The sequence below is a fragment of the Suncus etruscus genome, chromosome 5 (genome assembly GCF_024139225.1).
Source record: "Suncus etruscus isolate mSunEtr1 chromosome 5, mSunEtr1.pri.cur, whole genome shotgun sequence".
NCBI lineage: Eukaryota > Metazoa > Chordata > Mammalia > Eulipotyphla > Soricidae > Suncus > Suncus etruscus.
In genome coordinates, this window is record NC_064852.1 from 107,463,592 (window position 1) to 107,489,505 (window position 25,914).

A 25,914-nucleotide genomic window follows, 5' to 3' on the forward strand; every position below is an offset into this window, starting at 1 on the left:
CTTTGCAACTTAGAAATCATTTATTTCGGGGCTGGAGAGATAGCAAGGAGGTAAAGCGTTTGCCTTTCATGCAGAAGGTCATCAGTTCGAATCCCAGCGTCCCATATGGTCCCCCGTGCCTGCCAGGAGCAATTTCTGAGCATGAAGCCAGGAGTAACCCCTGAGCACTGCCGGATGTGACCCAAAAACCACACACAAAAAAAGAAATCATTTATTTCATACCCTTCAGAAAAGGGGCTAATATCTAAAATATATAAGGTACTTACAGAACTCAGCAAGTAAAAAAAAATCTAACTCCATCAAAAAATGGTGAGAAGAAATGAACAGACAATTTCTCAAAGATGAAATACAAATGACCTAAAGGCACATGAAAAAATGCTCCAAATCACTAATCATCAGGGAGAAGCAAATCAAAACATCAATGAGGTACCATCTCACACCACAGAGACTAGCATATATCACAAAGAACAACAACAATCAGTGCTGGTGGGGTTGTGAGGATAAAGGAACTCTCATTTACTGCTGGTTGGAATGCTTTCTTGTGTAGCATTTATCGAAAACAATATGGAAATTCCTCAAAAAGCTGGAAATTGAGTTCCCATATAATCCAGTTATAGCAATCCTAAGGATATACCCTAGGAACACAAAAACACAACACAAAAATGCCTTCTGAACACCTCTGTTCATTGTAGTGCTATTTACAATAGCCAAACTCTGGAAACAAACCAGATGCCCAAGAACAGATGAGTGGCTAAAGAAACTCTGGTACATATACACAATGGAGTACTGTGCAACCATCAGAAGAGATGAGGTCATGAAATTTTTTTATACATGGATGTACGTAGAATCTATTAATCTGAGTGAAATAAGTCAGAAGAAGAGAGATAGACACAGAAAAGTCTCTTTCATCTATGGGTTTTAAGAAAAGTAAAAAAACATTATGTAATAATGCCCAGAGACAATAGAGATGAGGTCTGGAAGGTCCTGCCCACGATGTGAAACTTGCCACAACGAGTGGTGAGTTCAGTTAAAGAAATGACTGCCCTGAAAATTATCATGACAATGGTAGTAAGGGACAGATATAGAATGCCTGTTTTGAAAGCAGGCAAGGGGTGGGGGAGGAGGGAGTGAGATGGAGGGCATTGGTGGTAGGAATGTTGCAGTGGTTAAGGGTTATTCTTTGATATAGATATTCAGTTATATTTACATATAACTGAAACTGAACTGCAAACATTCTTGTAATCATGGTGCTTAAATAAAGATATGTATAAAAATAAAAAAAACATTGATTTTAGGTAGGATAATTTTAACCATTTTTTTAAATTAAGCCGATCACTTGCTCATTTAACATTGAATAATACATACAACATGGAACGCTTCACGAATTTGCGTGTCATCCTTGCGCAGGGGCCATGCTAATCTTCTCTGTATCGTTCCAATTTTAGTATATGTGCTGCCGAAGCGAGCACACATACAACATTTTATGTTCAACTCAGATGCCTTTTAGAAAATAAATTAGTAGTATTTAATATTCCAATAAAATTAAATGTCACTGCATAACAGTCTTCTATGCCTAAAGTGTCTTTTTTAAAATTATTCCCCTTGAATAGTTGTTATATTTTTAAAATGTGTCAGCACAAAAATAAAGTATATTTATTCAATGTAGTAACCTATGTATATCGATAAACATTAGTAAATTCCTAAACAAACACAAGAAATTACTAGGACAATTGAAATAGCATAAATTTGCAACATGCCAACATGTCACTTGAAAAAGAATGGGAATTATGAGACTGTTAAAGTCACTATTGTTGAAATAAACATGGGGTATGCAATTTTTCTTCATAAGAGCTGTGGTTTTGCTTGTGGTTTCGTGACTATGCAACATCTAATTGCTGGGTTTTAGTTATGAAGAGAATGACTAATATGCATCTAAAATATTTCATGAGGTTTAAAACATTCAAACATTGAGTTGAAAATTGGGAAATATCAACTCTAATAGAGAGACTAACTAGAGGAAAATAATTTGTTGTTTTACTTTAATAATGTTAATTTATGCGTGATTTCTTATGTGGTTAATTTTCTTGAGGCTTAATTTTTGAATTAGGTTCACTGCAAAAACTGAGAAGTCACAGAGCTTTATCATATACTCTTTCTTTGGTTTGTTTGTGTTTTAGATTTACTCTTGGTTCTGCACTCAAGGATCACTTCTGGTGCTGCTTAAAAACCATATCATGTGGCAGGGATAGAAACTGAGTTGGCCATGTGCAAGGCAAGTGTCCTATATACCAAATTATTACTGCATTCAATATATGAATAACTTCCTTCATTATCCACTATCCCTATCAGAATGGGACATTTTCCACAATTGGTGGACAAATAATAATCACTCAAAATAAACAATTAACTATGTTCAAAAATCATAGTTCATGTCTGATCTTCAAGGGTTAGGACAAATCTCTACTGGCATGGATTCATCATTACAACAGCATATAGAATATTTACAAAATTTCCCTTGTTCTACTATTTATCCTCCTACCCAAGCTTTGGAATCCTTTTATCAGATTGTTGTCTCTACAGATTTGCTATTTGCTGACTGTCATATAAGTAGAATCATGGAACAAGATGCCAGAAAGCACTTGGCAATGATACTTGGAAGAAACTAACACACATATACGTCACTTAAATATTTAAAATATAACTTCAATTTTTTTATGTTTTCTCAGTTGGGAGATAAGATCTGTGGCTTCTCTTCATCAATTTGTGATGGCTTAAGTGAATAGACTGTAGTAGAAATGACGATATGTAACTCATAAAGGTTGGTTAGAAAATGACATTTAACAGTTTGATTTCCACAACACCAATGTTTGAAGTTTCAAAAAGTATATGAAAAATATACTCTGAGGACACCAGGCAGCGAGGAAGAACAAACCACTTATAGGTCATCCTCAGTCCAAGCTAAAGTCTCAGATCTATCAGAATCAATCACAGATTATGTGATTTAAAATAAGTATGAGAATTCTGAAATAGCTAGCCAATACCCCTAATCATTATTTTTTTAATTTTAAGTTCAAACATACAGGTGTTCTCTGAATTCCTGACCCTCAGAATGTTGAATGTAACAAATAATCATGTAAAAAATTTTTCGTGGTATTTGCTATAGATCAATACTAATGGGAACAGTTATCAAATTTTTACCTTTGCTCCTTTTATTTTTAGTAATATTTTAAGTGCTAATGTTCATAATTAAGTTATAATAGTTCAATGAAACATTTATCTAAAGAATCAACAAATGCCCAGAATTAGATTTTCAATTAGATTTGGAACACTTTCTAATGTTCCATTTAATTAGTGGCTGGCTTAGGCATTCTTGAAAGGGAAAATAAGACTTGAACATCTGGGTCACAATTTTCTTTACTATCACATTTTCAGCAACTATCTTCAATAGCTCAAGAATATATGTAAGTAGCCTATATAACCCTACACTAAGAAAGAACTATGGAAGCAATTCACTTTATGTATCTATACCCTTAACTTGCTGAAAGCTTCAATCAGTTCACACTAATTTCTTCCAGCTCTCATAATGTTTGCTCTTCTAGGTATTATTTGTCTTTCCATTTAATTGTCTATTAGTTTCCTTCTGACTCCATTGTCTTTACCATAATTTTATGGCTAAAAACAACTGCAGCTTGAATACTAACACTATCAACTTGGCCTCTCTTTCATTTCTAAAGCACCTGCTTGAGATCCCTATGTTGACTCACTATCTGTATCTCATCTACATTTCATCTTATTATAAATATAAATGCATATATATTATAAACAGAAAGGTACCAGGATTATTCCTCAGATTATTTTCTTGCTATTTAGTTTTGTTATATTTGCTATTTCTTGCTATATTTGCCTGTTTCAACTACACAACTCGGAGGAAGAACTGAGTTCTATATTTTAATAAAAGTCTAAGTATTTATCTGTACCTAAAAATCTTTCATTAGGAAGAAGTAATCTTGTTTTTTTCTAACAGAAATTGCTCCATAGGAATTTCAATTTATTTTACACTTTACCCCAGATAAGATTATTTATATATACATCATATTAATTCTTCTGAAAAATTATTTCTAAAATGACATATTTTTCTCCGAAAATTATTAGACATATTTGTATTAAAGGGTTGGGTTTTTTGTTGTTGTTGCAACTTTCTTCCATTTTCTCCTTGCTGCATAGTTAAAGAAAGCTAAAACAACCTGGCTTAGGTCTCTTTTTGGAGAATCTGAGATTCCAGCCCTCTGGGAGAAGCCATCCAATTTCTTACAATATTTGGTGTCCCAGTAACTTAAGATAGGTTCTTCTTTATGCAGACATTCAACTTCTTTCTTTGGAAACTCACTTCGTACTTTACTCAAAATGTTGAAGTCTTTTTTGTTTTGTTTTGTGTCTAAGCCAAATGATGCTCAGTATAGTTACTTCTGGCTCTGGGCTCAGAATGCACTCTTGGTAGATTCGGGGGACCATATGTGATGCTGAAATTGAGTCCAGGTAGTGCAAGGCAAATGCCCGACCTGTTCTGGCCCAACATGTTTTTTTTTTGATTAATATCTTTATTTAAACACCTTGATTACAAATATGATTATAGTTGGGTAAAATGTTGCAATCTTAACCGAAATACTTTTTTTTACACACCATTGTTACAAGGTTGCTTGTAATACTTCTTATTTTTTACAGATAAAATAAAAGGTTGTTGATGATTGAGTTACCGTCATACAATGTACAACAACCTTCACCAGTGCACACTTCCCACTACCAATGTCCCCAATTTCTCTCTCCCCTTCCCTGATAACATCTCCCCTTCCCTGATACCATCTCCCCTTCCTGTCTCTAGGGTATACATTTTATTCTCTCTATTTTTCTTTCTGTCTCTTACTTTTTCTCCTTTTAGACACTTTGGTTTTAGTATACTGCACGTTTCCTGCTACCAATGTCCCCAGTTCCCCTCCCACCCACCCTTCCCTGTCTGCCTCTGGGGCAGGCATTTTACTTCTCTCTCTCATCTCTCCAAAGTTTTGCTTTGGAGGTCCACACTGCGCTTTTCTTCCCACTCTTCCCTCTGTCATCTTGTCTGCCCTCTACACTGACTCTTGTCAAATTTCTCTAAAATGAAAATATAAAGTTCTCTTAAATCTGTACACGTGGATCCAAACATTCGTGTTCGTACATTTGCTTCTTGATCTTACTTCTCCTGTGATCTTTCTACTATTTAAACTCATCTCATTCATACATTATCCACAAATATGTGGAGCTACTATTCTTCTTGTTTATTTACTTTCTACTTCTTCTGTTTCTCTGTTCTATATCATATCAGTATTATATCAATATCAGTCATTTTGCACTACTTATATGTCTCCTTCCTTTTTTAGGCAAAGACTCCCAAACCTGGCTTGTATTTTAATCATTATAATCATATTGTACAGATATTATCATTTGTTATCATCTACTATCATATATGATTTGGGGTGTTCTAAAAAGAAATCTTTATTTTTAGTAGAAGATATTACAACCTTCATTTATGCTGACTGTGAATAATTCAGTAGAAAGGTAAAAAGTGAATCATGTATGATTTTATTCTTTTACTTCTGAACTGAGAGAACCCTAATTAAGAAATTTAAAATCTCTGTAATAATTTAGCTTAGTGATATAAAAGCTAAAATGTCCTTAGTGGACTGGTCCCCCCGAGTTATAATTGACTGCAAATCGAATAAGTTAGATTTTTGGAGTGACAGGACAGTTGTCCATGTCTAATATTGATCATTGGCCTAGTTTCAAATATAAATAACATGTAGATTTTTAAGTAAGGAAGGAAGGCAATGAAGTGAAGAAGTAAGAAGGAACTAAAAAAGAGAAGGTCAATGGAGAAAAGAAAGGAAGAGAAAAGGAAGAAAGGAAGGAAAGAAGGAAGGAAGGTAGGAAGGAAGGAAGGAAGGAAGGAAGAAAGGAAGGAAGGAAGGAAGGAAGGAAGGAAGGAAGGAAGGAAGGAAGGAAGGAAGGAAGGAAGGAAGGAAGGAAGGAGAAAGGAACATAATTTTTAAGAAAACATTTGTTACAGTGGTAATCATTAAAACAAAATGTTTGCCTTTTCTGGGCTGGCTTTTCTTCATACCAATATTTTAGGCCTTTCTCATTTTGATTTGGAATGACAATATTTATCTAAACAATAGGAATCTGTAAAACATTCTTTGAGGTAAGTCATGTGGTCCTTTCTATGTACATGGAAAAGGAACATTAGCTAGCTTCTGCCTGTGATTTTAGCAATACTGTTTGAAGTCTTTAGTAAGGAGACAGCTGGATGCCACAGTCGCAATAAAGGGACCACAAAGAATTGTTAGCTGAACTTAATGTTCTAGTTGGAAAGTTTAACACATACTCTACTACCACATAATAGGATAGCATTATGATCACATCATGCCATCAGTACTGTTGTTATTATAGAGGGAATTTTTCCTGGTATGAAGGCTTGAGTAACTTCTTAAAAATTATAATTTTAGATAGATTAGCTTCTCTCTCTTTTAGATTCAAAGGGAATTGATCATAGAGTTACTACAAATTTTGAGTTTATGTGGATTTTGCCCAGGTTTGATCTTGTTAACTTCATATCTTTTTCTCAACTTTTATTTAACTTCATATCTTTTTAAAGAAAGCACTTAGTCCCCAATTTCCAATAATTCATATTTTCCCTTTTTTTAGAAATATAGCAAATTAATATTAGTTAATAGAAATATTTCAGTATTTTAAAATATGTAGAAAACACATTTTCTCACATATGGAGAAAGAGAGCTTTAAAGTCTTGTAGATCACCTATTCAAGTTACTCATTATACTTTTTTAAAATTCTATTTTATTAAAACCATGGGATCTTTATAATTGAATTTCAGATATACAGTGAGTCAGGGCTCTTCTCACCACCCGTGTCAACCTCCCTCCACCAATGATCTCAGAGTGCATCCTGTAACTTCACCCTTTGCCCCTGGCCTGCCAATATAACAGACCCATTTTAGTTTAGGTTAAAATTTAAGTCTCTTGATTCTATTTTTGTTGACTTGGACTTGGATTTTTAAGTTCTGTCCTTTATTACTCCACCAATGTAGCTCCTATGCTTTTGTTTTTCTTTTCTTCTTAATTTTATAGAAAAATACAAAACTTCCTGCACCTGGGTTACCTCCTAGGCTAATCTCTTGACCCTATTTTCATCGGAGACAATATTACTATATAAATTTTATTTTATCTGTATGGTTTTGTTCTAAACCCCATTGAAAACAAAATATTGTATCTAACTTAAGTATTTAATATTTTTGCACAATTCTGGGGAAATGCATGTTAAGAATTTTGAAAGTTCTCAGCTATTCTAGTGAATGTTTCCCAATTGCTATGTTATATTGTGTATCTCATGTAGCAGCTTATTTTCAAACTGTATTATCTGCAAAAATGTTCTTGTGTTTTTGTTTAGAGAAGCTTATGAATAGAAACTAGGATGTTCTTGATTTATCAATAATGCTTCTATAATAATACAAAAAAGATGGAGAATGGGGCTGGAGAGATAGCATGGATGTACAGCGGGTTCAAATCCTGGCATCCCATGTATTCATCAAGCCTGCCAGGAACTATTTCTGAGCATAGAGCCAGGAGTAACCCCTGAGCGCTGCATGGTGTGTCCCAAAATTAAACAAACAAACAAACAAAGGTGGAGAATGTGATCAGAACTGCCTTCACCAGGAATGGCAGGTAGAGGAGGTTGACTGGGCGGGGGGAGGGTATAAGGAGAGTTAGAGTCAACAAAGGATTCAGCATCATATTCAGCAGCAGCAAGGAAGCAGCAGCAGTAGCATCAGCAAAGGGAGTCAGTAAGCAAGGAAGCCTGGGGAAGCAGCTGAAAGGGAGACAGAGATAGAGAGAACCAGAGAAGGAGCAGAGAAGTGGCTACTTGGAAAAAGCTAGCATAGGAGCCATGTGAGGAAATGTATATGTTAAGTTAGGACTATGAAAAAAAGCTAGCTGACTCCTGAAACTCCATCTGACTGCTTTGTTAATTTTTCTGCTTTCACCATGCAACCTACCGACCAACCAGGTCATAGGGGCTGCAAGAGCCAGGTCTAGCTGATAAAGGCCTCACTGTTCCCCTACCAACACTAGAACTATTTAATTTATATTAAAACAACACATATACACAATGGAATATTATGCAGCCATCAGGAGATATGAAGTCATGAAATTTTCCTATACATGGAAGTACATGGACTCTATTACTCTGAGAAAAATATGTCAGAGGGAAAGAGATAGACACAGAATAGTCTCACTCATCTATGGGGTTAAGAAAAGTAGACATTATAATATAATAAGACCTAGAGACAATAGAGTTAAGAGCCTGAAGGACCGGCTCACAATATGAAGCTCACCACAAAGCTAGGAAATAACTTCATTAACAATTATCATGACAATCTTAATGAGAGAAGTAGAATGCCTGTCTCGAATAAAGGCAGGAATGGGGAAGGAGGGGAGTGGGGAATTGGTGATGGAAGTGTTGCATTGATGAAGGGGAGGTGTTCTTTTTATGTCTGAAACCTAACTACAATCATGCTTTTAATCATGGTGCTTAAATAAATATTTTTTGTTTGTTTTTTGTTTGGGGGCCACACACAGCGGTGCTCAGGGATTACTTCTGGCTCTTTGCTCAGAAATCACTCCTGGCAGGCACAAGGGACCATATGGGATGCCAGGATTTGAACCACCATTGGTCCTGGATCAGCACTTGCAAGGCAAATGCCCTACCACTGTGCTATCTCTCCAACCACAAAGAAAGATTTTATATATTAAAAAAAAGAATTTCTTTCTCACCAATTCCCTGCCAACAGATTGTTTTCAGTATTTTTGATATGTGTCATCCTCACTGATGTAAGATGAAATCTAATTGTTGTCTTGATTTGGATTTCCCTAATGATAAGTGATGATGAATATTTTTCATGTGTCTGTTGCCCATCTGTTTGTCTTCCTCAGAGAAGAACCTGTACATTTCCTTTCCCTATTTTTGATAGGTTTTGTGAAGTTAACTGTTGTGAGTACTTTGTATACCCTAGATAACAAACCATTATCTGATGTGTTAAATGCAAAATTTTTCTTCTATTTAGTTAGCTGTCTTCCTATTTTAGTCCATGTTTCTTTTGCTATAGAGATTTTTTTTTTTTAGTTTGATGCAGTCCCATTTATTTAGGTTGATGATATAGTTCTGGCCATTGGCATCCTATCATCAAAGACTTCTTTGAGATCTAAGTCTTTGAATTTCTGGCTATGGTTTCCTCAGTGAACATTATGGATTCAGGTCAATTTCAAGATCTTTAATCCACTTTGAATTATCTTGTGTAAACTGTAAGATATGGAGCAATCTTTAAGTTCTTACATGTGGTTATTTAATTATTCAAACACCATTTGTTGAAGATACTGTCTTTGTTCCATTTCAAATTGTTGACTCCTTTGTCGAAGATTAGTTAACCATATGTTGGGGGTTTGTTAATGAATATTCTATTCTGTCCCATTGGTATGAAAAATGTCTTTGTTCCAATTCCTTGCTGTTTTGATCACTATGGCTTTGTAGCAGAGCTTCAAATTAGTAATAACATGTCTCCCAGTTTCTTGTTTTTCAATATAGATTTGGCAATCTTAGGTCTTTTATGGTCTCACACTAACTTTATAGTTGATTGTTCTAGATACTTGAAGAATGTTTTCTGAATATGAATAGGGATTGTATGTATTAAATCTATATAGTAGTCTAGGTAATATGTTCATTTTAATCATATTGATTCTTCCAATCCATAAGCATGTTCTTGTTCTTCTACTTCTTATGTCTTCTTTAATTTCTTAAGTTTTTTGAAGTTTTCTTGATAGGTCTTTCACCTTTCTTGTTAGGTTTATTCCTAGGTAATTGATAGTTTTGCACCCGATTTTAAATTGGACCGACTCTTTGATATATTTCTCCTCTGAGTCATTATTGGTTGAAGAAATGCATCTGTATTTTGTGTATTGACTTTGAGCCAACCACTATACTAGATTAGTTTATTGTTTCTAGGAGCTTTTCTGTGGACTCTTTAGAGTCTTCATGTCACCTGCAAATAGAGATAGTTTGACTTCCTCTTTACTTACTTGGATTGCTTTTATTTTCTTCTCTTGTCTGATTACTATTGCTAGAACTTCTAATACTGTGTTGATGGAAGATTTTAGTCCATTGACATTTAAGAAAACTATTGACAGAAAGAGCTGTTGTGCCATTATATTGTGTAGAATTCGGGCCCAGAGAGATAGCACAGTGGTGTTTGCCTTGCAAGCAGCCGATCCAGAACCTAAGGTGGTTGGTTCAAATCCGGGTGTCCCATATGGTCCCCTGCGCCTGCCAGGAGCTATTTTTGAGTGGACAGCCAGGAGTAACCCCTGAGCACCACCGGGTGTGACCCGAAAACCAAATATATATATAGTGTAGAATTGTTGTTAACATTGGGAATTGGTTTGTGTAATCTATCATTTTTGTTAGCATGAATATTGTGAATATTCATGAATATTATGAATATGAATATTGTAAGTTATTTTTTTGTTTGAGAATGTTTTTAATCCTTCCTCCCATGTAAATGAGAATTTTAGTGGACTCTAAGTTGAAAGTTTCTTTCATTCAGTAATGTGAATATATCATTCCACTCTCTTTTAGCCTGCATTGTATCAAATGTAAGATCTGGTTTGAATCTTACGTTTCTTTCTTTCTTTCTTTCTTTCTTTCTTTCTTTCTTTCTTTCTTTCTTTCTTTTCTTTCTTTCTTTCTCTTTCTTTCTTTTCTTTCTTTCTTTCTCTTTCTTTCTTTCTTTCTTTCTTTCTTTCTTTCTTTTTCTTTTTCTTTTCTTTCTTTCTTTCTTTCTTCTTTCTTTCTTTCTTTCTTTCTTTCTTTCTTTCTTTCTTTCTTTCTTTCTCTATCTTTCTTTCTCTTTCTTTCTTTCTTTCTTACTTTTTCTTTCTTTCTTTCTCTTTCTTTATTTTTCTTTCTTTCTTCTTTCTTTCTTTCTTTCTTCGTCTCTTTCTTCTTTCTTTCTTCCCTTACATATTCTTACAATGTTTTGTATTTTCTTTATTTTTTGATATATTTATCACTTCTGGCTTGTTTATTTATATTTGTATTTATTTGGTTTGGGGGCCATACCCATTGATGCTCAGGGGTTACTCCTGGCTATGTACTCAGAAATTGCTCCTGATTTGGAAGACTATATGGGATGCTGGGGGATTAAACCGTGATCCATCCTAGGCTAGTGGGGGCAAGGCACTGCTTGCACCACTGCTTGCCCGTTTCAGTGCATTCTTCACAAATCAACATCATTAGCACTCCCCACCCCCTCCCACCAATGAATAATCCTATAATTAAAACATTTTGGATCATAATAGTCCATTTGTGTTGCTATAACAAAACTTGATGGCTTATAAATTACAGTAAATTAGTCATTTGCTTCAGTAAGTAAAAGTTTATCTTCTATAATATTAAGCTCTATATTTGAATTTTAGAGTCTTCTGTCACCTAAAAATCCATTGACACATTTTTTCAAATCAAAAGGTGGTTTAGCTCTACAGCAATTGTATCCACTACTTTTGCTACTAGAAATAATTGCATTTTAAATAGTGCCTTTTTTTTCCTTAGTAACTGAGAAATATAAAAACTACTGAAAAGTAAATATTTTTTAAATTAATTTATTTACTTTTGATTTTTCGGCCACACCTGGTGATGCTCAGGGGTTACTCCTGGCTATGCACTCAGAAATCTCTCCTGGCTTGGGGGACCATATGGGATGCCGGGGGGTGGAACCAGGGTCCATCCTAGGCTAGTGCATGCAAGATAGACACCTTACCATTTGTGCCACAGCTCCAGCCTCAAGGTTTTTTATTATTAAATTATTAAAACCATCCTTCAAAACTTGAAAATAAAATCATTTCTATTTTCCTGGATTTTAACTTATTATAAAAACTTGAAATTTGAGTTACCAGAATTTGAATAATTGACTCAGTTATTTAAGAATCATAAATTTTTGAGCCAATTTTTCTACTTGCTCTGTCTCAGTTTCCATTTCTGAATAAAATAATTCTGACATCACAAGTTTGATTTGTAAATAATATAGCAATTATAAATATGTATGTATGTAGTAGGTTTAGTCTTACTTTCACCCTGAAAAGTAGTTACATTCTCTGTTTCTCAAATCTATTATGCTTGGATATGTCTCAAATTTAAAGTACTGTTGTACTTTTGTGATTGTGCCAAGTTGATATAAGGATTGTTAATTCTTTTAAGAACATACTAACAAAGTATTCAACAGATTATACTAATAGTTATTCAAATACAATTTATGAATATTTTACATAATTTTATCTAATGACTAAAATATTAAGTATCTATAAGATATTCCATATTAATAAACTCTCATAGATAAGTTGCTTTATAGGAAGTTCTTTGCCATTGGTATAGTAAAATATTGCCCTATAATAGATTATCACAGTAGTATTTAGTAGGAATTACATACAAAACTATTAATTTTTCTCTCTCAGTGAACAAATTTTTTCTTTAATTTTAATTGCATGTAATTTAGTAACAACCTTATACTTCATAAATACTTGTTCATTAAATTTCTTCCATCTATTTAGATACTTCCATTTAGTCCCTTCAGAACATATTGGAACATAGTGAATAAGAATGGGACTCCTGAATCTAAAAGATGTTAGTCAACACTCTACCTCTGTCTCTGTCATTTAGTAGAGATATAAAATCAAATTATTTTAATATTGCTCTTAGTTTTTAATCACCTTGATTTACAGAGTTCCAAACAACATCACACCTTCCTCCAGAAGACTAGTTCCTTCCACAAATGCTTTAGAGTAGTCTCCTACCCACTTGTACTCTATCTCCCTATTATAGTGATCTAACTTCTGTGACCAGCATAGCAATAAGTGATTTATGCAGTCTTTATATTCTATATCCATAAATTGAATATTCTACTCTTATTTGCCTGCTACTTACTAGAATTATTGGGGATTCCATAGAAATGTGGTCATTTGAAAAATAAGAGCATTTGGGCCTGGAGAGATAGCATGGTGGTAGGGCATTTGCCTCGCATGCAGAAGGATGGTGGTTCAAATCCTGGTATCCCATATGGTCCCCTGAGCCTGCCATGAATGACTTCTGAGTGTAAAGCCAGAAAATACCCATGAGTGCTGTTGGGTGTGACCCAAACCACCTCCCCCCCCAAAAAAAGAAAAATAAAGAACATTCTTACCTTCCTTCTTTAATTATCTTTGCAAATGGAAAGGTTCTCATAATTTATATTGAACCATACAATGGGTTATTTATATGTTTGATAGTTTAATTTGTGAGGAAAGTTGATATGTTCTACAGGTGGTATTCTATGAAGGAGTAATAGGCTGACAAAATTTTATACAGGAGCAGATAGTTTCTTAGTTCTAAATTATGGTAAATTTATCTGTTAAAATGCATAATTCTGCTGTTCTTTTAAGGAGGGTGATAATGTCCTGTTTCTTTGATTTTAATGAGAATTTTTCTGAAGGTAAAAGCCTTTGAGGGTTCCTTTATGAAACACCAACCCCAGCTGTTTTACATTCTGTAGGTGCTATGCAAATGTCAAATATTAATGTTTGACTATCTAGTAAAAGAGATGAAATAAGGTTTTTTGTGAGTGCTTCATAGGCTGCAAATAAGACTGGGTAATTGTCCTTTTGGTTATTCAGCTGTGAAATTTCTTTGCTTTAAAAGTTTAGTAAAAATAAATTCCAGGAATGCTGTCATATTAATAATAAATTATTTAAAAAATAAACCCAGGCAATACATTTTTTTACATGAACTTGAATAAGAGACACTAAAATGTGAGTTATATTTTGATGGTAGAAGATACTGACTACCAAGTTAAAGGCTCTGCAAGTTGTTAAACAAGTGACATTAGGAATTGTCAGTAGAAAAGTGTTGTGATGCATACTAAGAATGATTAGCCTGGCAGTAGAACACAAAAAATTTGTGGATGATGGCCATGTTCTCAGCAATTGCATTCATTAGAATAGCTGAATGAAATAGAAATCTGAGTAACTGATTTGTAAGAATCTAAATTATTAGTACAGTTATCCTCTATTTGACTCTACTTTTCAGAATAAATTTAACAAAACACAAATTATCTAAGAACAGCAGCACTCAATTTTGAGTAAACATGAATAAAAATATTTTACCTAATCAAAAACCATAAACATTCTTTTCTCCAAGGTGAAATAATGAATCCCCTGTATTTCTTTATTCTTTTTGCCAATAAACTTTTCTCAACTTCTGCTTCTCCAGCCCTATTTTGAAATTGTTACTTTGACTATGTAAATGATAAAGGAAGAGATCCATGTCTTCTACTTGAATATATCCCATAGAAATTGAGTTAAAATAAATATTACAAGCCAGAAATGTTGCTAGTGAAAGAATGTTTGAAAATGTTAATAACGTCATATATATATTGTTTTTAGTTTTGGGGCCACACCTGGAAGCACTCAGGGGTTACTCCTGGCTCTACACTCAGAAATCACCCTGGCAGGCACAGGGGACCATATGGGATGCCAGGATTCAAACTACTGTCCTTCTGCATGGAAGGCAAACTCCTTACCTCCATGCTATCTCGTTGGCCCACGTCTTATATTTTTTAAGAGATAAGATGATAAAAAATCTTTAATCATAAATAATTGCAGTTTACATCACAATTGTGTCTCAAGGATCAGGCCAAGAATAAATTTGTGTACCACATGTTCACCAATATGTAAGCAATTGTTCTTCATACTGCATGTTCTTATTTGTTAATTAATAAGTTTATTTCTTAGAAAATGCAAATAAGATGATTTTGGGAGTGTGCCAGATTTTCAAGTTTCTATTTACTAATAAATCCTTTTTTCTCACATAACTCTTGTCTTTTGAATATTTGAATATGTATGTATGTATGTATGTATGTATGTATGTATGTATGTATGTATGTATACTTAGAACTTTCTGGAAGAGGAGGAGGAGATAAAGGAGAAAGGGGAAAAGGATGAAGGGAACAAAAGGAAGAGAGGAAAGAGGAGGAGAAGAAAGAGAAGGGGAAGGGAGAAAGGAGGAGGAGAACAAGGAGAAAGAGGAGGAGGGGAAGAAAAAGAAAGGGAGGTGGGTGAGGAGAAAGAAGTGAATGAGAAGTTGAAGGAGGATGTGAAGGAGAATGAGGAGGAGGAAGAGAAGCAGGAGAAGTATGAGGAGGAGAAATGGGAAGCGAAGGAAGAGGGGAAGAAAAAGGAGCAGGAGAAAGAGGAGGATAAAGAGGAGGATTAGAATGAGGAAGATGACGAGGAGTAGAAGAAGGAGGAGAGGAAGAGTATGGGAGGATGGGAGGAGGCGAAATATGACGGGGAGAAAGAGGAGGACAGGAGGAGAAGGAGAAGGAGGAACAAGAGAATAAAAAGGATGAGGACAAAGTGGGGGAGGAGGAAAATAAGGAGGAGTAAGAGAAGAAGGAAGAAGAGAAGGAAGAGAAGGAGAAGGAGGAAGCGGAGAGGGAAGAGGAGGATCAGAATGATGCGGAGGAAGAGAAAGGGAGAAAGAAGAGGTACGGAGGATAAGTGAGAGGAGGAGGAGAATGAGGAGGAAGAGGAGAATATGAGGGGGAGAAAAGGGAGGAGGAAGAGGATGGATGCCTTGCCTGCTGTAGGGTTCTTTTGACCCCTGAGATGAGCCTTAATAGTCAAATTGAGGGGGTCAGAGCGGTGGTGCGGAGGGTAAGGCATCTGCCTTGCCCGCGCTAGCCTAGGACAGACCGGGGTTCTATCTCCCAGCATCCCGTATGTTCCCCCAAGGCAGGAGCGATTTCTGAGCCCATAGCCAGGAATAATCCCTGAGCGTCACCGGGTGTGGCCCCCCAGCAAAACAAAAACAAAAACAAAATGTCAAATTGAGAAAATTGGTTGACTTTCCTTAATATGAAATTTGACAGTCATTTTTTTCAGTTGTATATTTTATCGTTTTATGTCAGATTAGTGACAAATTAAACATGAATGAGACAAAACTTACATTTTAACTACTTTGTTTCAATTTATGATGTTATTTTATTATATTGAAATAACTTGAGAAAAACAAGATAAGGAGTAATATTTTTTGTAATGGAAGTGATAGAGTTTTGGTCTTTTGTACTTTAGTGGACAGTAAACATTAGTTCTGTTCAGAAGGGAAAACTTTAGGGAAGAGGAGAGATTTAAGATAATAAATTTATTCCTAAAAGAGGAGTAAATGTAATTGCATTAATAGTTTAAAAAAATAGTGGCATAAGCCTAAGATCTGAGAAAGGACTGTATAGGGATCCTATGCTTCTCAGGAGCACAATGATAGAAAATATTGAGAAATATGGATGGCAAAATAGTTTGAAATCCTAAAAATCTATTAACTTTTCTTTTTATTAAGCATAGGGAAACTTTAAATTACTTTGCTCAGAAATTACTTTACTCAGAGATGTGACACATCATATAACTTTGGGAATGTCAATTCAAAACTAAAATTAATAGACTTTTTCCCCCAAAGTATTGTCTAAGTAGCATTGGTGATACTGAAGATGAACAGTGATGTTTACATGATTATTTCTCATCCATTTAAATGTTAAATACATAATTATCAGAATATTTGTATATAAATCTATGAATTGAAAAATGATCTCAACAATTGAATATTTAGATAATATTTTTAGGGGTGTAGAGAATATGGAATTCCACTCCCCTGTCTTAGAATTGCTCTCACTTTTAATAAGTGTTTATTTGCAGTGAAAATTTGTCTTTTCTCTTTCTTGGTTCCTTTCCTTGCGTTGCACCCTATATTGTTGCTTGATTTACAATTTTGATGATTTTATTAAATTAGGGACTAATTGAGAAAACCTGCATGAAACTTCATGTTTATTGTAAAGGTATACATTCAGTGAAGATATGCAAAAATTGTAAAATTGCCACAGAATAGGGCATAAAAAGCAATTATAGTCAATGATTTTAGATTCTGGGGAAATATTTACTTTTTTTTTTCTAGAAATAGGGAATTTCCCCCTGAGCAAATAATCTGAGCAGAAGTTCTGAAACCTGAAAATGAAATAGAAATGTGGAAAGAAGATCAGGAAGAGTTTTGTTTGTAGGAAAACTGTCCTAGAAATTGTGATGAACAGTAAAGCACTAATGGTATACAAATAATAGTTATTTAAATAAACATGTAGATTTTAAAAATTCTTGCAGGTGGCATACAAATGACTGATAGTTGAGAAACAGACGTGACAATGACATATTACATCTGCGACTCCCAAAGCCAAGAGAAAGTCTCACTGAGACAATCCACATTTTGGAAATGATTTATTCTAGCTGAGCTCAGCTCATGGTCCTTCCAAACACCATTATCTGTCTTGAGGCACAATAAACTCATATATTAAATATTATGTTCAAAGAGCAATGCTCTATCTTACTTTGTTTTAGATATGATGCCCAGCCTTCCCTTTGGGTGCATGTCTCAGTTCTCCCACAAGTAGGAAATTTTACAAACACTGCTAAATAATGACCAAGATGTGAGATCAGGACTAGAAAAACGGTGACCCAGGAAGGCATCATCTTATTGATAATGATTAGATTTTACACAGTAAAATGTTGATATTTGCATTGCTAGCTCTGATCTGAAACTTTTTCTGAAAGCATGGCTTTGCCCTTAAGTAGAATTTTATGACATGTCCTTTTAGCTTGTGGCACAGTAGAGCTTGAGGAAAATGGGGTTTGTCCTTCACCTCATCCAGATACAAAGGAAAAAAACTGAAAAGTTTTACCCAAAGTCACAACGATAGATTCTTCATGTATTGAATTGTTTTCCATTTCTTACCATGAAATATTAAGCAAGAAGATAATGAGCAGAACCTAAGAAGGAAGACTCAAATGTGTTTGTGGTAACATTTGCGTTGAAGCATCTTTAAGTCATTCTTGTCTACTGGATCTTGAACATATACACTGATTGTATTTTCTTCGTGCTTCTTAAAACATTACATAAACTTTCTGACTTCAAATAAATTAACACAAGAAAATACAAAACTTAAAGGGTGTTTTTCTTCCATTCTCCTGCTGCTATTCAAGCCAAATTTCATTCCATAAAGGATATTCTGTAGAAAGCCTTCCTGTTCTCACTTATTATGAACTGTTCCTTTAAGAATTCCTTTTCAGGTTTGAGAAGAAATTTCATTTGCTTCCCAAGACACAAATAACGTGGTCATTTGGGCTAAAATAAAATTGTGTTTCCTGTTTTAAGAAAGTGGAGCAGAAGAGGGTCCTTTGAGATTATTTTTTCTTCTATAAAGAATTTAGATCATTTATTACTTAAAATTTGATGGAGACACAAGACTCCTGTGGTAGAAAAGGACTAGAAATTGGTTTTTCCCAGTAGATTTTTGTTAGAAGCAGAGATATCACTAGTTTTAGCATGGTGTAATTTATTTAATTCTTCTATTAGACTGCTTTTTCTTAAACAGGAAATTTCTGAGTCTTAATTACTCATCAGCATATTATGCAACAGTACATACTAGTAATGTGCTATAATAAAAAACATTTCTTTGTAACATCTTGTAATAAAATTAATGAAGCAAATTATTAGTCATATTGCAAAGGATTTTTTGTCTAACTGAAGAAATCACCTTTTTTTAATATGTGACCTCTCCAAATGCATTAGAAGACATTTTAATACTCTCAATCACTATAGACAGGCAAGTAGACATCCAATAAGGCAGAACAATAAGGAAATATCTATGATTTTCCCTTGGAACAAAAACACACTCTATTTTCTCTATTTCACTGTATTTTCTTCAGTTTATCATAACAAAGAACTAGTTTTTGAAGACTATTAACATGTTGGATTGTATCAACAAAGGAGGCCTCCTTCCCCATCCCCTCTATTTTTTCTTACAAGATACAATACAAAGTTCATGGAATAATTTTATCTTTGTTCTCAAAACTGCTAAAAGAGAGAAGATATTGCAATTAGGTGGACAAATGACCCTTTAAAAGATAATTTTTCAACTTTGAATCAAGAGAAATATTAGTGTCATTTTTAAGGTTCTAGTAATGAATATGATCTTTGCAAAGGACATCTATGTCCAAGATGTACTTCCAGTTACTAGATGTGTGATTCTGAGTTCCATGCAAATATCTCTGTACCTCTCAGATTTTCATTCATAAAAACCCAATAAGTTCTTGTTTACAATATTTTACTGGAATTTAATAGAATAAATAAAATAACGAGGAGGCTCAGCAGTAGGGCATTTGCCTTGCACGCAGCCAACACAGAACTGACTCCGGTTCAATTCCCAGTATCCCATATGGTCACCTGAGTCTGCCAGATGTGATTTCTGAGCATAGAGCTGAAAGTAACCCCTGAGTACCTCCGAATGTGACCCCCCAGAAAGAATAAAATAATGAAAGATAATTCAGTAGAGCCTTGGAAACTAATAGTTATACATACAACATTTAGTACTTATCATTTCAATGAAAATATTTTCTAAATTCTGAATGTCTTATTCTTGATAAAAATTTAACTTTGTATTCTCATCAGCCTCTAAAGAAGTATTTTGGTACAAAATTGTGATTCAATAAGCATTTATTACATTCAGTTCAATTCCCAAGTCTGAATGAGCAATAAAACTGACACATGCTGTGTCTGCCAGGAAATACACTGGCAAGGCTCAGATTGTTCACATGTGTTAGTTGGAAATGGCCTGAAAGGAGGGATAAGCCTGGCTTTTAAAACAGCACTTTGGAAGCTGTCCAACTCTTGGCCTCACTTATCTTACAGAAAAGCACAGGGCAGGAGACTGTCTGTTTAGAAGCTGTTCAGTAGCTTTCATTAAAACCAGTGTTCAAAGGGGCATTTTAAGTTTGCTTTGTAGAATGAATGAATTTCGTCATTATAATTTTTTCTTTTAGTTTTTTCTTGGTTTTTGGGCTACACTGATAATATTATCAGTGTTATCATATTATCTTGTTACACTGGTAATTTTGTGTATCAGGTCTAGTTCTAAGTGGTGCTCAGATGACTATATGGGGTAACAGGAATCAAACTGGGGTCTGTTACATGCAAATAAAGTGCCTTAACTTTGTACTGTCTTTTAGGGCCCTGTTTCTTAAGAAATAAATGAACTTTATGAATAAATAAATGGCTAAGTCAAAACATGCCATTCTCACTAAAATAATAATGCAAAATATTACTGCAAATAAATGAAACTAATTAGCTTATATGTTGCTTTAAAAAGATAAGCACAATGTGTATGTCTATGCAAGAATAATAGAATTGTATTAACACAAATTGGCTATTTAAATCCTTGCTAGGCAATGCTAGAAATCAAATGAGGCTCTCAAACTTTGAAGAGGGTTTAACAATGGACAGGAAAAGTTGGGTAGATGAGCAGATGAGCTAGGAACTCATGCTTTACATGTGGAGTCCAGGTTTGGTAATGGCACTTCATGATTACAGAATTGGCTTTGGATAACTACCAGGCAAGACTCTACTGAATACCTCAAAAATAAAAGGAATAGGGTATAGAAGTTAGTTGATAGTAGTATGCCTTGTGAGGGTGCTATTTTAGCATTAAATTTGTGCCACAAAAACCTGGATTTAGTCATGTGGGAAGGACTGTATTGATTAGAACTGTTATTTTCAGTTGACAAACTACTCAGAAATTCTTTCAGTTGAATTCCTCTTCCTCTTCCTCCAGTCTCTATCAGTATTCTCATAAGGAGCAAAGTATCATTAATATCCTTTAATGAAATGTGTCCTTACAAGGGCACAGAGTGCAGCTAATAAAATACTGTAAATTTTTTTAAAGAAAATAAAGTATATCATCTTTCAAATTGATTTCAAGTTAATTCAAATTTATCATCTAACAACTCAATATAAAGTGGTTTGAGGGGATGCTTTAGGTGGCATGTTTATTTTTCCCAATGTGATGGTATTTGGGGGTTAATAGATCCTGAGGGGAAAATCTTCATAAACAGGATTAGTGTCCTTGCAAAGAAAATCACAGAAAGCTTCATTGTTTGCTTTCTACACTATGAGACTGAATCAGAAGATGGTTGAGTGAGAACCAGCAAGTGACCCTCAGAAGATGCTAAATCTACTATCAACTTGGTCTTGGACTTCCTACCTTCCATAGCTATGAGAAGTTGTCTGCTTATAAATCAATTCATTCTATGATGTTTGTGCAGTAGCATGACTAAAATATGATGAAGAATGACAGCTTCCCTATAAAATCACAATGTAGCTATCAAAATTCTGGCACACTTCCCTCATTTTGCATCTCAGTTTAGAGATTTGGGATAAGGAAAACTTCCATTTTCTTTTACTATCCTAAGCAATTTCTCATGCTCAACAATATTTTACTGACTTCTACACTGCCAAATTTATTTACAGTAATAATGACTCATGTACAGTAGACCACCATACTGGAATACTTCCCAATTATAAACAATATATTTATTATGTCATATTTGTGGATTTAGGGAAGAGTTTGCCTATCTATCCTCCTTTTGTTACACAATGGTGTAAATAAAGACAAAGGAAAATAATGTTGAAATAATTTTTAATTTGGTAACTAGGCATAACAGATTTAACTTTGTAAATATGTATAGTGTGTAGTGCTAACAATTTTATAGCCCTTGAAATTTATAAAATGTGTGCATGTTATTTTTGTTGTATTTAAAAATATGAAAATTCAAGGGCTTGTTCATAAAGGCCATGTTCTCCCTTGAACATCTATCTTTCTTTGTCCTTATGTTTGTCCACTCTGGAGAGTCAGTGTTCTCTCTTGAACATACATTCCTCCTCTTTCTCTCCTCTCACATCTAAGTAAGTTTCAGTAAAAATCTATCCACAAGCACACACACTCCAAATTCAATTAGGTCACAAAGGAATTGACTATTCTAAAGTCACCAAACTCTTCTATAGGATAGTATGGACTTGAAAATTCATTAATATAATGAAATTCAGATTCACAAATCATATCAATATATGGACTGAGGATGTCTGAACATCTTACAACCTCAATCTCACTCTCATTTATATGCTTGCATTTTTTTTTTGAGAAAAAGACTTGAACACTCACATTAAATTGACAATCCCATTAGAAAAGAAAATTTTTTCTGGAGTATTATACCTCATATCTCATATTTCTTTTTCAGTGCCCATTTGTTGAAGGTTATAGGGACACAGGAATATTAGCATTTATTTGTATGGAATCATATGAAACAAGAGATTGGGCAGGATATCCTAAATTTTTATGAACTAAGATAGCTAGCTTTTATCAATAAAACAGAAAGTCACTAAATTTACTCTGAGATTTTCAAACTGAAAGGAAATGTAAAGAGTTCAATTCTCTGTCTTTGGACTGGTAAGGTTTAACTCTCATTTCTAAACTCAGAAGTATCTAATATGCAGGCATATGGCTCCAAAATGTTTTAAAAAGGAAATGTAAAAGAAAAGCTTTGGCTCAATCCTTCCATTTTCTCTCTTCCAGTTCCATGAATTAGAAATAAACTCATTCCTTATAGTTTATCCCTTTTTAAATATTTTTTTGATTGTTTCAGAGTCGATCTCTACCATGCTCAGAAATCATTCTGAGAATCAGGGGTTCATATGTAGTACTAGGCATTGACCCTAGTTTGAGACTATTGTATTGCCTCTCTGGCCCCTGTTTTTATTTCTAAAGTGAAGCAAGCAATAGCAAACTATTCAAAGTAAATAATCTTATTTGTAATATATCAAAGTGTATTGGCTTATTTTCAATATTTATCATAATAATTTTACTGTGAGTTCTTTTTCTTATAACTTTTGGGTGAGTTTTGCAAAAATTTTAGGTTTGAAATCATATCAGGTATCGGAATCACTCATGGGGAGCTTGGACAATGATCTATGGTGCCTGAGATCAACCATGAGTTGACTTCATACAAGGCAAATACTCCAACGACTGTACTCTCTTTCAGCCCCATGAACTTGATTTTATCATCTAAATTCCCAGGATATATCCAAAGAATAAATTATATAAATCATTGACCTGAAATCATATTTGATATCATACATTGATTTGGTTGTTGGACATTGAAAAAATGTTTAGGTGTTTCTATTTTTGTCTTGAAAAATAGGAAAAGCTTTCAAATTGTATGGACCTGGATTAGAGCCAGAGAAATCAGAAAAAATAACAAGAAATTGTCAAGATACATAGTAAAAAAATATGTAATGAGCTTCTATATAAAAGAATTAAAATTTAGAGAAGGAAATCTACTCTTCTGTTTTTCTTTTACTAGCTCTTCAAGCCAGAGTAAAATCACTTGCTTACATATTAAAATTTCAGTGTAAACTACAAAGGTCTGATAAGAGGGTGCAGATTTTAGGGTGCTTGCCTTGAACACAATCAGTCTATGTCCAATCCCTGGCACCACATATGGTCCTCTAAACACTGCCAGGAATAATTGCTGAGCACAATTCCAGGAACAATCTCCAAGAAAAGCCTTGTGTGACTTCCCAAATCAACACAAAACAAAACAAAAAGCAAATGAAATGAAAGGTAATTTGACTTCTGAATCCCAGAAGGTTTCCTCAGAGGCCTAGGGAGCGCACCCCCAAAAAACTGCATTTTGAAGCAGCTGAGTTAGTGCATTCTGGCCACAGGGTTCGCTCTGCCCTGCTGTGCCTTTGTTCACTCTGAGGACTTCAGGGAAACCTCTATGTCTGTCTGCCTGTGCCTGTAATTCTGAATCCCTGAAGGTTTCCTCAGAGGCCTAGGGAGCGGACCCCCAAAAAACTGCATTTTGAAGCAGCTGAGTGAATGCATTCTGGCCACAGGGTTTGCTCTGCCCTGCTGTGCCTTTGTTCACTCTGAGGACTTCAGGGAAAACCTCTACGTCTGTCTGCCTGTGCCTGTACTTCTGAATCCCTGAAGGTTTCCTTAGAGGCCTAGGGAGCAGACCCCAAAAAACTGCATTTTGAAGCAGATGAGTGAGTGCATTCTGGCCACAGGGTTCTCTCTGCCCTGCTGTGCCTTTGTTCACTCTGAGGACTGTCCACTAGAGGCAACAGAAGAGCGCGGCCACTTCACTTCGCTTCCCGACCGCGCACTCCTTCTAACCAATGAACCCCATCACAACACACAGGAAAAACCACACTACAAGCGTGACAATGGGGAAACCTCGTAGGCAAACACCATCCACAGAGAATGAAGACGAAAGCTCGGATGACCTAATAAACTCCAATCACCTGATTAACCTTTCAGATAAAAAGTTTAGAATAGAAATATGGAATATGTTCATAGAAATCAAAAAAAGCAATGATCAATCTGAAGAGAACACAAAAACAGAAATCAGAAAACTCCAAACTAAAATAATAGATCTGAAGAACACAGTTGCTCAACTGAAAACCTCAATGGATAGCCTCGCAAACAGGGTATCAGAAGCTGATGAGAGAATCGGAGTACTGGAAGATGTGATGCAGAAAAACTCAACACAACAGAAGAAATTGGAAAAGAACCTTAATACAAATGAACAGGCAATGGAAAAAGTACTCAAGGCATGCGAACAGATGAAAATAGAAGTCTTTGATAAACTCAACAGAAACAACATAAGAATCATTGGAGTCCCAGAAACCCAGGAAGGAGATCTCCAGGAAGAATCAATTGTCAAAGACATCATCAAAGAGATACTCCCACTACATTCAATCAAATCCTGCATGTCCGAAGAGTACCAGCTAAAAGAGACCCAAAGAAAAACACCCCAAGACATATCCTTGTTACAATAACAAATCCCATAGACAGAGACAGAATAATGAAAGCAGCAAGATCAAAAAGGGAAATTACATTCAAAGGAGCATCCCTAAGACTTACAGCAGACATGTCACAAGAAACTCTCCAGGCCAGAAGACAGTGGTGGGATATTTTGACAAGACTGAATGAAATGAATGCTTCACCGAGAATACTGCACCCAGCCTGACTCACATTCATGTTTGAAGGAAGAATACACAGCTTCATGGATAAACAACAGCTCAGAAACTTCACAGATGATAAACCAGACTTAAAGGAAAAACTGACAGGTCTACTCTAAGAAGAGAGACCAACAAACACAGCAAACTTATCTACAAAGATGACATTAAACTCTATGACAATCATCTCCCTCAATGTCAATGGACTAAATTCACCAATTAAAAGACACATAGTGGCAAAATGGGTCAAAAAGATGAATCCAACCTTCTGCTGCCTACAAGAAACTCATCTGAATAGTCAGAACAAACATAGACTCAAAATCAAAGGTTGGAGGGAAATCATCCAAGCAAACAACACCCTCAAAAAAGCTGGGGTGGCCATATTAATATCTGATGACACCAACTTTATACTCAGAAAAGTGGTAAGGGATAAAGATGGACACTACGTACTAATCAAGGGATATGTGAAACAGGAAGAAATCAGACTATTAAACATATATGCACCCAACGAGAGACCAGCAAATTATCTAATACAATTACTAACAAATCTGAAAGAAGAAACTAATAATAACACAATCATTGTGGGAGACTTCAACACAGCCCTATCATCACTTGATAGGTCAACCAGACTGAAACCCAACAAAAACATACTAGCCCTGAAAAGTGTTATGGAAGAAAGAGGACTAGTAGATATATACAGGACACTCCATCCCAAAAAGCCTGGATACACATTCTTTTCCAATGCACATGGGTCATTCTCCAGAATAGACTACATGCTGACACATAAAACATACCTCCATAAAATCAAGAGGATAGAAATATTGCAGGCTA

The 25,914-nt window shown here is 34.9% G+C and overlaps 1 non-coding gene across 1 annotated transcript; it reads right to left on the reverse strand.

Annotated features, from left to right (window-relative positions):
* Window positions 1–1,362: 1,362 nt before the first annotated feature.
* On the reverse strand, window positions 1,363–1,469 carry LOC126010482 (U6 spliceosomal RNA). Its single transcript, XR_007496509.1, has one exon. It is a non-coding gene; the product is annotated as a U6 spliceosomal RNA (small nuclear RNA).
* Between the last annotated feature and the right edge of the window lie 24,445 nt (window positions 1,470–25,914).